This window comes from Lissotriton vulgaris, chromosome 4_1 (assembly GCF_964263255.1).
Source record: "Lissotriton vulgaris chromosome 4_1, aLisVul1.2, whole genome shotgun sequence".
Lineage (NCBI taxonomy): Eukaryota > Metazoa > Chordata > Amphibia > Caudata > Salamandridae > Lissotriton > Lissotriton vulgaris.
Window position 1 is genome coordinate 1198607197 of NC_141691.1, and position 13479 is coordinate 1198620675.

The window sequence follows — 13479 nt, forward strand, 5'->3', positions numbered from 1 at the left end:
TCCTGAACCGATACCTTTCTGATTGAATAACATGTTACAGTAGCTGGTGATGTGTCTCCCTTCAGGTACACATTTTTTGCAATGATACCTCATCATTTTTCTATGTGTCAGTCATGGGAAGAATAGTGGGGGTATGTGAATATGTGACATGCTAGTATACACATGGCAGTGCAGAGTCCACTATGGTGACAGTACACAAGGGTTAGTAGATGTGTGGTAATGTTGCACTCTTCAGTGCAACAGGTAACCTGGTACACTACAGTGCCACATGTGGTGGGGACAGTGTATGCCATATCTTCCACATGATTCAGTGCCCATAGGATGTGTGTCTGCGGAGGCAGACGCAGTGCAGCATATCTCCATGACAGTCAAAATATTTACCTAAAAACTGTATTGTTGGCTGTCATGGGGGATGTAGTTTGTGCATGAGGGGCACCTTTCTGTAACGTCTGGCCCCTTGGTGACTGCTGTAGTGGTAATTGCAACAAAAATGTATACATATTGTGCACATTGGTTGTGATGTGTGTATATGATTTGTGATGTGATGCAGCGTTGTTGAGGGTAACCAATGTTCTGTATATATTTGGTCATTTTTCTCAGTTTCACAGAGGTGTGATATATCTTCATGCCTCTTGCACATGCAATTTATTTGTGACACATACTTCACGCAGAGATTGTCTTCTTTCAACAATGATATTTGCTGCCTCGTTGTACTTATTTTTTACATATGTGAGGGCCACAATAGCATGCACACATAGGTCTTTATGTACCATTTGTACCACTAGACATCAATGAATGTGGAAAGGCTGAGCTAATATGCTTCCAATGTGAATTGTTGGAATGTGCATTTGATTTTACATATAAGACATCCACAACTTGTCTATGTTCACCAATTCACATAATGGTGTCTAATGGAAACACCACCCCCATTTCACCATGGTGCAAGTGTGTCAGCTTAGAGTTTTGAAATGACATTATGTTTTAAGGGACAGATTCCAGCTTTAAGTTCATAGAATCTGTGCAAATCCCTCCTTCAATGTGTAATGCAGAATGCTGGATATATAATAATTAGACATGATCATTAGACATGCAGTTATGTATACTTTTTTCAGTCCCCCTTGGAATGCACACTACTTGCACATTGTTGCAGTGTCCCTGTTCATAGCATGTATGTTAGAAGTGTGTGCTCTTCATGGCTTTGGATGGGAAAGGGCAACACAATGTCCATGGTATACATCCTTAATTTAGGGTGAATAGAAGAGGCCCATTGTTATGGCTTGCAATATTGCATACATATGCAGACTTACAATGTCATGCAAACATACCTAGCATTGCCACATTGACATGATTTTGGTATGTGCTCCACCAGAGCATAATGATTGATGATACTCCGTCAGCCCGTTTGACTTGTACTTGTGGGCAACAGTGGCTTAGGCATTGTTGTCATGTGTGACTTGTAGGTCATGTGATGTGCAGTCACCATGTAGTATGGGACAAGTAAATGGGGCCACACCAACAACGTATGCATGTCCAATTCAATCCAACACTAATATGTCAATGTATTACTACATGATTGAATGCCTTGTGGTCTATTGTGTGCTTGACATGTACTTACCAACCAGTAGGCCATTCCCACAGGTCGCATTATGGCAACTCTCATTCATGTAAACAAAAACAATTAATATGAGGGCCCAAGGGTAAGTTTAACGACCCACTTTAACACTCATTAATGGCAGAATGCCGAAAGATGCATGAGTAATGTGCACTACCCGGGTACTTGGCAAGGATGTTGACGGAAAGTCTGATATGGTCCACGATTGCCTGCACGTTCATGGAATAGGTGTGCTTCCTGTTGCAGTAGATACAAGATGTAGCCCCAGGAGGCACTGGATGCACATGTATGCAGTCCATTGCCTCCAACACGTGAGAATCCAGCAATGGCATGAAAGCCTTGCTTGTTCTCCAGTTGTTGCTGTGCTGTGTTGAGGAAGTAGAGGTACTGCGGGGTTAGGCTTATGATGCCATCCAGGGCAGTGGGAGAAACCGGGAGAAGTATGCCTGGGATACTCCTGCCTCTCTGGCAGTGGTAGGTTGGAAAGTTCCAGAGCCAGCAAGTGCAGGACAGCAAGTCGTTGGTTCAGTGGAGGGATGTTGGTGCAGTGCTGCGATGTTGTCTGCCACCTTGGTTGAATCTGGTATAGAAGGCGGACAATGGCCTCCCTCCTGAGCCTGTAGTGGGCAATGAGCTTTTCAGCCCTTAGGTCAAGGAGAGTAATCCATTGTCAGTATGCCTGCCCCATCATCCTGCGCTGCCTCTGTGGTAGTGGTGGTGGTGGTCTCCTTGGTTCTCCTATCTGCAATCGCAGTAGATCCATGGCATAGTTGAGCTTGCCAAAGTAATTTGGGTCTTTTCTGCTTTCATACAAGTGTGCTAGCATAATTTTTATCACCACGTTTTCCGAGTGGTAAAAAACTGCTGCTAATGGAACGTAGCAGAGTTTTGGAAAATACTTGTACATATGGCAGCAACAGTTTTGCAAGTGTTTTTTGAAGGGAATGCCTAACTTGCATATCATTTTCGGGAAATACCACTAGCTAAACTGGCATTAACAAAAATAGGCGCTAGCAGTGGAGTGTTTGCACTAAAGGGCTCTAGCATCACTTCATAAACATGACGGAATAAAAACTGCGGAGCGTAAAAAAAATATCCCTGCAGCAGCGTTAAATCCTTGCAAATATGCCCCTCTTTTTCTCCTCTGGAATCATATACTCAACACCGTAGCTGTCAGGCATAGGCATGGGAAACCTATAATTCTGATTCACCCAGGTGCTAAAAAAGTGGAGAGAAAACCCTTTACAACCTGGAAGACAAAAGGCTTGAGTATTTGTACAGCCTGGTGAATAGCTAAAAGGCCATGATCACATGAGCTTATGCTTTCAAAGTTAACTAACCTGAATTATTTGTAATACTCTGTAGCATTAAATCTTTTTATATTTCATCTTGACCTTCTGACACTCTCTAAAAACACCATCACTGAAATCTAAGATAGGGATATGTGTTTGATGTTGAGCTCTCCGGTGAATCATTATGGGGGATGACTCTGATTCTGAAGCAGTGTATTTTTAAGCCGCCTTGCAGCACAAATTCTGACATTCTTTAATTTACTGATTAAAAGCCAATGCTGATTGGTGCTATTAGCCCACTTACATTCCTTACCCGCCCTTCCAATTTTAGGCAATTCCCCAGAGCCAGTTTGAATTGTCTTAGGAGTCTTTGCTGAAGCTTGCCTCCCCTATTCCCCGGCAACAGCCTTTATTTTGAGACCGCGTTTGTGTTTGTTGTATCTGTGTCTCTCAGCTTTGCCCCAAGAATGCTTGAAACGCCTGGAGCACCTGCGGCTCTCTCCTAAATTTGTGTTTGGGGTCTTATTCCGTGCCGTTTTAGGATGCACTGTCATGGTATTTGGAACGTTTAGGCCCTGTCTGTTGGGTTCTAACTTCTTTTTGGCCATGTGGATTCATAAGAACCATCTCGCTTTAGTAAGGATATCTTGTACCTACTTTTTATATTTGGAACTTCGGACTGAGATATTAATAAACCTGGAAATCCCACTCTTTAGAAGCGCCGCAGACCAAGTCAAGATGAAATAACCTCTACATCTGCAATGGCTTATTCACAGGGATTTAACACCTCTCTTTTACAAATTTGTACCCACTGAACTATCTCCCCATGCACATCCCTCAAGGGTCAGTTTTCGGTTTCTGTATTCCACACGTTTATGGCCTTGGTGTTCAGATAGGGTTTTATTTTTTGACAACCAGGTGCACGTCTTTCATATATGACCCTAGGACACCTTTTTGGGCTAAAAATCCATACTCCGGGGCAATATCTGTGGCCGTAGGGGCAGGGCGTAAATTACAAAGAACCTCCCCGAGCACCGATCTCTGACTATCCCCACTAAGACCGTTCTGAATGTCTGTAATTGGGCGGATTAAAAAAAGTGGTTTTCAATCTGAACAGCCAGTGGTGTATCACATGACTGCTCCTGAGGACACCTTGCTGCTATACTTTGTTTCGCTGTTTTTTTAGCATGAGTTCGACTTCCTGGTTTTTACATGACACTGGCTGTTGTGTGTCTGCAACCTGGAATGTGCGCCCTTTGAAGTCTGCACCCTTAGCCAGAAATGGTCTTCCTGTATGTATTTTTGCTGTACTGGTTGTTAACTTTACTGGCAATACATTGCAGGGGTTAGAGTAATGATTGTCTCTAAGGCCTACATTAGCGGAGTCAGAGCATGGATTATTATGCCGCACAAGGCATCTCTTACCGACTGGTGATGTTGGGTCTGTTTTGACAGATCTGTGTGATGTCCTTTAGTGGGTTTGACATGCGCCTAAACTTTCATGGTACTCCGGCGCCTGTCTTTTGTGTTAGCCCTATGACGGAAACAAACACAAAAAATACACAGAAAAATAATAAAAAGCCTGAACAACTCTTTACAAACTTGTGATTGTAACGCCCTGGCTAACTATTGCTTTACATTTTTAACAGCCCTTATTAGATGCTGGAGGAAGACAATTCTTGAGACAACAATACACTAGAGTTATTTTTGCTCAACATTTTGTAAAACACACCTGCTTTGCCTCCTGTGGAACCCCTTTCTTGGTAGCCAGTCCGTCTATAGGCCCTGTAGGCTTCCTTTTTTTATTGAGGTCACGGCCGTTACAGTACTCATAGCGGCTCTGCCCACCACTTTTGCTTGAGGGTCTACCATTTGCTGAGGTACAGCGTAATATTGCGCTTCCAATGGGAACTGTGAGAAAAGGAATCACTGTCATATTTCCAATATATTATACTGCTTTATCACAGTCTCTGAGGGCCCAATGGAAACTTGGCGGGTTTTTGACTGTATGGGATAATCATTACACATCCTCTATACAAGGCCACCCTTTTATTCACCTGTAATAGCAGGCATATGATGTACATTGTTCGATGCGTCTTTAGACTCTAAGAATTGTTTTAGCTCATCAACAATCTGTACTTCTGCCTATTTGATAAAAACACACACAAGAATAAATGTAAAAAATATGTTTTAAAAAATGTATGCACTGTTGAGACAATAAGTTAGCAACAGTCTCAGAACTATTGCGCTCTAAATATCTGTACCTTGCTGAAAGGCAACCATTTCCTTATGGTTCCATGTTATTTGTGGGAGATCCTGTGTATGCAGCAGACAAATTTGCTCAAAAAACAACTCTCACAAACAGCAAACGTCATAGTTCATTGAGTCTTTTAAAAAAAAATTAAGTGTAGCTCGTAATATGATACAATAAAATATTTTTCAGTTGTTGGGGCAGGCATTCTTAACACTCACTCTGTGTGGCCAGCATGGCTAATTAAAGCAGGGGCTTGGAAACATTGCTCAACAGTTCTGGCATCTAAGTTCTGGGGGCTGGGTTAGATCGCTTACAGAATTGCACCAAAGCCTATACAAAATAACCACATCATGGTTTAGAAAAGTGTGAATATACACATTTTACCTGAGACAATTTGTTCTATTACACAGACCATTAAACATTTACAAGTAAATATTCAAGAGCTGGAGTCTTCTGCATAAAATAAAACAGCACAACCTTTTCATTTTTTTTAAAATCGTGGTCGTTGCCACTGTTGGGACTGGTACATGCAGGTTGCTGGTTCTCAAACACATTCGCCCCAACCCTTGGAACCCTTATAGCTATGCCTATAGAGTCAGCTCCCCCTTAACCCCTATGATTCAGCCCCTCCGTTCCTACCCTGTTCACTACCACGCTGAGGCCTTTGTCACATCCTAAGCCTCAGGCCGTGGCCTGTAACAGCCTGCACTGCAGCCCGATTTATAGCCTGCTGCTGACCTCTAACCCCTGGTAAACCGTGGTTTAAAAAACAGATTTTATTTGTACATTTTTGTAAATCCAGATTTCCACGTATCCTGCAGCCTCCTACGCAAATGCAACACAATGAAACAAATCAAATCCTCGTCCCAGGTAGTATGCATTGGATTCATTCTTCATCTTTGCATTTCTTGCTAGACCCTTTGGCGGCACCCCTAAGTAACCAGCACAGACTTTGACGGTGCCCCCTATCACTCACCCAAAAAAAGATAAATGGGTGGATGCGATGAAGGTGGATGCAAATTGCACATCCCATCGAAACGAGCGCTGACCTGGTTGTTTTGAATTCCCAACCCACAACACAATAACTGATATTCCCTGAAGTGGTCCCTCTATTATTTTCATTGGTGTATGTTTAAGTGTTTGGATAAGGTATGTTTGAGATGTGAGTGTGAGAGTGTGTTGCTGTGTATGAGATCAGAATGGTTGTGTGTGGTTGATTATATGCGGCATACCATATCTCACTATTGATAAATGTTTTATCATGTATGTATAGTTTCCAAATGTGTTTTAGCATGTTAGGATAAATATTTGATGTATCACATTGTGGAGAGTTGTACAATTGCATTTATGAACAATGTGTGGCATCACAAACATGTTTTAACTATGTTTAATCAGATTATCTTATTGCAATAATATGAATAAGTTTAAAGACAGTTTAAAAACAAAATAAAATTACATATATCTGTATGCCATGGTTTATGATTTAATAAATTCAGTGATGGACAGCCCTTAGAGCTCTAGCTTGCCTATAGAGAAGGAATGCAGGTCGTGTGGGAGTCTGCTTAGTTTTTTACACAATAAAACAAACAACATGCTTCAGCGCCTGTGCACGAAGGTAATGTACAACAAGCCACACCGGGAGCCCTGAGAAATCTCAATTAAAAAAGACCGAACTGGGAAAACTGACAACCCGGGTTTTACACACGCATTTTAATATTTACACGATATTGCCACGGGCTGCCTTGTCAACATGTACGGTTTTACATAAGACTGGTACAGACCATCTCTGCATATTGGAAATAACCCCCTGTAAGCAGCTCAGGATTGCAAACATTAGCTTTTATTCTGAATGTTGTGTAGACCAGCTTTGGGGGGACACTGTAACACTTTTGCTTTTTGATAACTACCAACTACAACTTGACACACGTTTGTTTTATAAACCAGAAAGAAAATCAGACATTTTCAGACCATATAAAGCAGAAATTAGGCTTTGCCACACAACTGATTGAATGAAAAAAATTAACTTAAAATATGTAAGTTATCATTGTTTTTATCTGCAGTAGAAGTAGTTCTGTATTGCCCAGTTGCTCCCCGCAATTTAGCTAAAAGATTTTTTCCATGTGCGTGGGCCCCTCTGTCTAGAGACTTCAAATACGCATATCGCTTCTGCTTCTGATTGTGTGTGTACAGGCTCCAGTTGGCATTTTAATACTTAGTAGAGCTAATTCTGCATAGGCCCACTTTGGGGAGGGAGAGCAGCCATCTGCGTTAGGGTTCCATTTCATAGCTGAGGGCTGCTTCTTGGTGTGTGTGTGGTGTTGGGACAGCATTTTATACTTAGTACAGCGTGCTAATTCTGCAGTGGGCCAAAGTTGGGGAGGGTCGCTAGCATACATCTGTGTTTGGTTTCAATTTCATAGCAGTCTTGATTCAATTACAAATTTGTCTAGACATTTCTAACAAAATACCTTTTTAAGTCAAATATGCACAGTCCAAGAGAAAAAAGTTGGCTTAGGTAGACAGAGGAGCTGGGGGTTCTGTCTGTATGTCCCACGCCTCTTGTTGAGGAGCCCTCTATCTTTCTCATTTAGGATTCACAACTGTGGCTATCTGAACACGCTCTGGCTTGCTTTGTTGGAGACTCACATCCTTTGCACCCCAAGAGTTTTGAAATGTGTCCTGTGACAAAGCCCTAGACACAGGGCAATGGGGCTCGTACCTGTTATGACAGCATCCTAACCAGGTTTCAGGACCATGAGCACGTGACTAGCATGTGACCAAGGTGATGTCACAACTTTTGTGACCCAACCCGGTCTAGTGACCCCCTGGAAGTGATGTCACTGCTGGGGAGGGCCCCTAGGGGCCCTGAAGTCCAGGTACTGGAAGTGAATCACTTCCGGGGTAGGACAACTGTAACTTTATGCTTGATGTGAAAGGTATACCTGTGTACTACTGCCATGTAAAAGAAACAGTAGCCCTCACATTCTGGGTCTCAACGTTTTGATGACTAGAACCACTGAGGCGGCCCAGAGGTTGCTGTCCATTTCCTAAAATACTAAAATAAAACTCAAACTTCAGCAGAAGAGCATGGAGCGAATATTACAGGCATCTTAATTTTATCAGTTAACATTTTCTATTTAACATCAATTCACCTTGCATGTGCGGGCGTGTCAAAAATTCCACTCCTCATAACAAATTACAATGTACATTTGTAGTTGAACCCACAAACTCTTGACGTGCCATTGGAGGCACAATATGCATCTTAATGACAATTTTAATGTTAAACCATTGCAAAATTGGAATACTTTTAAAAATGTAAATATGGCACTGAATACAATTATATCAGTTATAGGGACAGTCCAGTGACTGCAAATGTGATGGGGACTAATATATGTGTTGTGAAGGTTTTTGTGAAGGTTTTTGACACACCATTTGTGTGTCTCCTGAATGTTTTTACATTTTACTGACCAAGCATTTGTTGCTGAGTTCACAAAATCTGTACCTCCAATGCATACCGTTTCTAACACTTGGAGAGTTTTTTCTGGTGAAAGTCTGGGGCATAAATACTACTCATTGAATCAAGAGTGTCAAAATCTAAATTATTGCCCTGAAAATCTTGCGGTGCCTAAGAACCTTCAAAAGGTGTGACTTACTTTGCCTTGATCTGAGCCTCAATCGTTTTGTGTGCTTTCACAACCTCAAAGCTAGAATGTAAGATTAATAAACTATCAATTATTTTCCAATAACTGCAGTGAAGTTATCCACTTTCAGCAAATTAATCAATCTCCAAGTACATTGTGAATTTTGTTTCTCTTAGCTAATTATGGTTATATTCATCAGGTTTATCAACAACACCTTATGCATCCTTTTTAGTTTCTTTTATTAATAACTTTAACTGTCAAAGTCTTAAATGTAGAAAATGTAAACCTGCAGTATACAAATACAACCCGGCATAGCTGCCTTAAATATTTTGAAACATACTGGTCTGTGTCTGGGTCAGTCTGGGACACAGAATTAGGCCTGGGCACCAAAATAAAAATATCCACCATTAGTGCATAAAGAAACAAAAAAAGCAACCCACATATTCAAAATGGGCCACTTTTGAAGATGAAGAGACACGCAGTAGAGGTGTTTTGCAATGTATGGGAAACTATGCATTTTTGCTTGTGCAGACATTGTTTTTGGTAATACCAGGGAAATCAACAGTGAAAAAAGTCCACAAGGTCTTAAAACAGGCAAAAAACAGCTCCAAAGAATCCCATACAAGGTTCCATCAGTACAGCCCTTTTGTCACTGTCAGATTGTCATGTAAGACATTCTGAGAATGCAGATGGGGTGACGAACACAGTTACAATGCTTAGGTGATCACATGGTATGTAAACGAGTCACTTTTAGCAGACTCTTGTTTACCTTCAGAGAAGCAGCCTAATGCTATAAGCCTACCACATTGTGTGGGAGACTGCTGTCTTAATTCAATGTTCAGATACTGCACAGAGGAAATGCTCTCTTAAAAGAGTTTAGTAACTAAACAATCAACTTAGGAGCAATTGCTTAAGCTCTCTTGCAGGCGTTGGTGGCATATTTAAATGAAAAAGCCTCATTGGAGCCAACAACTTGAAAAATATATAGGCTGAATCACAATGTAGAGTCCATACCACATGTTGAAGTAAATACAAAGGTTGTGCAAATTTAGAAAGTCAAGCGGCCTCACGCTTATTAAATAATATTTTAGAACCTCATAGCTTAGTGAAGTGTGATGTCTACAAAGTCTTTTTTAAAGAGATGACAAACTTTTTATATCCTTCATTACATTTGAGACATGTCCCTAATACCCCAATAGAGAGCCCACCACCAGCATATCACCTAGACTAACTCCTTCCCCTCCTCCCATCCTCTGCTGTGATAGCCCCTTGCTCTCCCAGCAAGGCCCCTTTTCAGCATTAACATCCTGTGCACTATCTCCAGGGCCCCAAGCTCAATACAAAAGACACAACCCACAATTCCTCAGCCAAAAGCTAAGGAACCTATTCTCAAATGGCATTTTGTAGGATGTTTAGCAGCACTACAATAGTACTACTCACATACTGCTAAATGCAATTCATAAACCTATGCGTAGAGGTCTCTGTCTTTGCATTTGTCTCTCCTATCTTTCTTAATATTATTAGGCCTTTCCCCTCTCTGACTCCAAATGATTAACTCCTCTCTAAACCAGGGCTCTTTCCTTGAATGTCTTAAAATAGTGCATATTTGTTATTTAGGTAAGAAGTCAATTACAGACCTGGATGTGTAAACAAAATTACAGACCCTTTGTTAGACCTAGCATCCCTTGTGTCGTTTCCCTTGTCTTTTTGCCTTCCGACTTCTTGTTTTTATGACTTCATTTTTCCTGGCTTTAGGTTTCTGGGTTCATTGCCAGTGCTAATCAGAGCTAAAGTGCATATGATGAGTACTCAAACCAAGGTAACATTGACTGATCCACAGTTTGCATATTATATTTAATTGTAATCCCTAGTAAAGTGCATGTTATGAGCCCGGGGCCTGTGAAATGAAATGCTGCTAGTGGGCGTGCAGCATTGATTGCGCCAAACACTTCAGTAACCTTTACAGGCCAGCCAGTGATGAGCCTGTGTGTGTAGTTTAAACTGAAATTTCGACCTTGCAAGTTAACCTACCCACCAGACCCAAATTTTCCCTTTGATTTCAATTAAATCACCCCTCAAGCAGGGCGTAGGCCTTTATTGACAGGATGCAGTGCATTTAAAATGTGTGATATGTACCTATGAGTTTATGAACTGCTAAATGTGTTTTTCACTACTGCAAGGCCTGTCTCTCCCAAAGGATAACATTGAGATTAATGGAACACATTTGTAAGTGTAACTTCCAGTTGAGAAAAGATAGGGATTTAGAGTTTGGTGTCTCTGGACTCAGAATTTAACATTACAATTCATGGTGAAGTAAGATTTTAAATTGTAAGTCTGAAAATGCCACTTTTAGAAGGTGCCATTTTCTTACTTTACCCATTTTGTGCCTCTGCCTGTCTCTGAATACATGTGTGGGTTGATTGACAGCTGGGGTTTGTGCATTACCTCAAGACAGTCACAAAACGAGAACTGGGGTGTGACATATGCATCCTGATGGCCCATCACCAAGCTGATGGACTTTCCTGAGGTAGATTGGGAGGGAGGAGTTGACACCTGCACCTAAATAGAGCTGTAGCTTTCCCCACACAAAGAGCTGAATACCCCCCGTAGTGAGTCTGGAGCCAGTGCCGGATTGTGACCTTCAAAGGCCTTTTTGAAGTCTGCCCCACTTCAAAGGCAAATTGGGGTATAAGTACAGGACCTCTGACAATACCAAATCATAACTTTGCTGGAATCAACAACATTCTGCCAGGAGGAAGAGCTGTTGTGCTGCAGAGGGGCTGCCACTTTGCTGGCTGCTTTGCTGTGTGGGCCTGCTGATTGCTGGGCTGTAGAAGGGACTGCCATTTTACTACCTGCTTTGCTGTGTTGGCCTTCTGCCTGCTGCTTCTTACCTGGGAGTGAGAAGGACTGGACCTGATCCCTACATGCTTGAACCCAAGTTTCTCTATGGGCTTCCTGGCTTGCCCATTGTTCTTGAAGTCTCAGAACCAACAAGGCTTCTTCAAACTCTGCTTCAGCGGCTGGAATCTTCCATCTGTGAGTCCTCCATTGCCTGAGGTGCCCCTCTATTCCTGGCCCTCAGGACTGTGTTCTGCAGCTGTTTTGCTCTAAAATCTATGTATCTTCACCACTGCGGCGATCAGTAACGACGCAGTGCCCTTCAACACCAATGCAGTGCGATCCAAGGACATCCCTGCACGGCTTGACAATGAAGTGGGACCCGACTGCAAGGCCCAACGATGACACATTGCTGATACAAAGATACTGCTGTAAGGCTTGAATCGATGCATCCAATGGCGTAAATCGATGCCTCGAGTCTTCAACACAGACGCTTGCTCCATCAAAAGGTACTTTTTTGCCCTGCATGAGTTCTGTAGATGGCCGCCTTCCATCGCGGTCTGCCTGAACTTTGGATTTACCCCTGCATAGCGCGACTTGAAGTAACCTTTAAGTGCTATTGAGTTCTAAATACTGTTTTGGGATTTTACCTCAAGAAAATTCACATCTCAACTTCTACTTATTTAATTATTTTTTCAATTTTGGTCTTGTTTTACTCTTAGAAATATTCTCTATTTTTCTAAACTGGTGTGGAGTCTTTCTGTGCTGTATTCACTGTAACTGTAATTTAAGTGCTGCACAAATACTTTACACATTGCCTCTTAAATTAAGCCTGACTTCTCTTTGCCAAACTGCCAGAGGGTGAGCACAGGTTAATGTATGCTGTGTATCTGACTTACCCTAACTAAGATTGTGGTCCCTACTTGGACAGGGTGTAAACCTCTGCCGACTAGAGAATCAATTCTAACATGCATCATTATCTTCCCTTTACTGTAAAAAAAAATATTGAAAGATGTGTAGCCAGCCAGGTGGAATATACCAGTAACAGTCATCTGGGCTCTATATTTGTCACTGCAGTGAAACTGCAGCCCTTGAGAGCGTCGATCATGAAACCCTCCATCAAATTGTAATAACAGAATTAGCTATTGAAATAACAGTACTGGACGGGTTCAGATCCCATGTCCCTGACAGAATGCAAGCCGAACTCTTTCTCCACCCCTGCCAAAGTTCTCTGTGAGTACCTTGGGGCTCCATTCTCACCCCACTTCTGTTCTACCTTTAAGTGGCGCCACTAGAAGATGTGTTCATAAAGTATTCTGCAATATTCCGACAATACTCAAGTTCACATTAAAGCGGAATGCTGGCACAGCCTCAATACCCCCACTGCCTCCATTCTGGATATACAGACTGGATGGTGAACATCCTTTATTTAGCACTGAGAACTTAAAGGTACCCCACAAACGCCGTACTATTTAACTTGTCAGCCTCAATGCGTCTCACCTCTCATTCAGTGAGTGTTGAGTGCACACACAACAAACACCAGAGGAAATAGAAAATAAGTGTTGAGAGAAACAGAAGCTTCTTGGTTAAAACACTTGACACAATAAAACCAAATACTTGACACTGCGTTCAATGATGCACATGGATATATACATGGAATTAACATATGTATCTGAAAAGCAGGCCTTGGGCACAGGTAGTGCCACCTTACTAGGGACTTACAAACAAATTAATTGTGACAATTGGGTTTAAGCCAGTCTTACCACATTTCAAGGATAGAGCACAAGCACTTTATCACTGGTTAGCAGTGGTAAAGTGTGAGAAGTCCTAAGGTCAGCC